Genomic DNA, 1941 nt, shown 5'->3' with positions numbered 1-1941 from the left:
GGGCTCGTCGGGAATTCTGACACGCGTCACGTGAACTTCACCTCAACGCAACGGCAACACGCCGGAGACGTGGGAAACGTGCCTTTGAGCAACACTTCTGTTCACGCCAGCCGCCACAGAGACGGTTTCGTCCCCCCAGCCGGTTCCTCTGAAGGACTTAAATGTCAGAGAACCCGGAAGCTTATCGTTTTTATAGAAACATGTTTTCATGGAGTGATGCTTCTTCATGATGTTTACTCAAGTAAAAAAAGTAAGAAGTACAGTGCAGTACAACTACTCCTAGAAGTACATTTAGTTCAAAAAGTTACTCAAATATAACAAGTTACTACCCACCTATATATATATATATATATATATATATATATATATATATATATAGATAGATAGATAATATATATATATAGATATATATATATATAATGATAGATATATACAGATATAAAATAAAATAACATATACACATACATTATATATATATATATATATATATATATATATATATAGATCTATATATATATATATAATTATATATATATATATATCTATATTATATATATATATATATATATATATATAATCTATATATATATCTCTATATTATATATATATCTATATCTATATATCTCTTCTATCTATATATATATATTCTATTATCTATATATAATGTATGTGTATATGTTATTTTGTGATTTTAACATATGTTAAAATCACCCATTAGAATACATTTGATGTCAGCAATATTGAGCGATGATTTAACAAAAAGACACAAAGAAAGTGTTCTTGTTTGAGGCAATTCACAGTTCATCGAAACCAAAGAGTCAAATTGCTTTCCAAACTCCAGGAGTAATCATTTTAAATAATCAGGATTTCAATTTTGTTCAAAATAATTGCAGAAATAATAATAATAGATAGATAGATAGATAGATAGATAGATAGATAGATAGATAGATAGATAGATAGATAGATAGATAGATAGATAGATAGATAGATAGATAGATAGATATCCATCCATTTTCTAACACGCTCATCCTTGTGGGATGCAGATGTCATTTTTTGTTTCTGCTACGTCTGCTCCTCTAAAAAGAAAAGCTTTTTTGTAATTAATCTATTTCTAATCCTAGCTCTATTTCAAATAAATAAATGCAAGTTTTTTGCAAAGAAAGTCTTACGTCGTAGTCCAACTTTAACTTAAAAAAACCCCCCAGTAAATCTGAATTACTGCTTTAGGCTGATACCACACGATCCTCATCCGGTCCCAAGACAAGGGAGATTTATTTGTATAGTACATTTCAGTGCAAAGACAATGCAAAGTGCTTTACATGATAAAATATAGGAAAATAAAAACCTAATAGAAGTAAGTTGGAATAAAATGTAGAAAAACTGAAACAAAATAAAACATGGGAAAACGGAAACTAAAAGCAAATATTAAAAACAGTTGTACTACAAGCTTAAACTAATGATGTTTCAGTAAAACAATTTAACTAAAACAGTCAAAGGCAATCCTAAAGGAACTCAGGCTTTCAGCACTTTTACAGTTTTCTGGGAGTTTGTTCCAGATCAGTGGAGCATAGGAACTAAATGCTGCTTCTCCATGTCTGGTTCTGGTTCTGGTTCTGCAGAGCAGGCTGGAGCCAGAAGACCTGAGTGGTCTGGAGGGTTGATGCCCTGATAACAAGTCTGTGATGTATTTAGGTGCTAATTCAGGGATTTATAGACTAACAGAAGGATTTTAAAGTCTATTCTCTGAGATCCAGGGAGCCATGGAAGGACTTCAGAACCGGGTCCATGTTCTCTATGTTCTTAGTCTTAGTGGAAGGACTTCAGAACCGGGTCCATGTTCTCTATGTTCTTAGTCTTAGTGAGGACTTCAGAACCGGGTCCATGTTCTCTACGTTCTTAGTCTTAGTGAGGACTTCAGAACCGGGTCCATGTTCTCTACGT

This window comes from Fundulus heteroclitus, chromosome 19 (genome assembly GCF_011125445.2).
Source record: "Fundulus heteroclitus isolate FHET01 chromosome 19, MU-UCD_Fhet_4.1, whole genome shotgun sequence".
NCBI lineage: Eukaryota > Metazoa > Chordata > Actinopteri > Cyprinodontiformes > Fundulidae > Fundulus > Fundulus heteroclitus.
Note: the sequence above shows the minus strand (reverse complement) of the source record.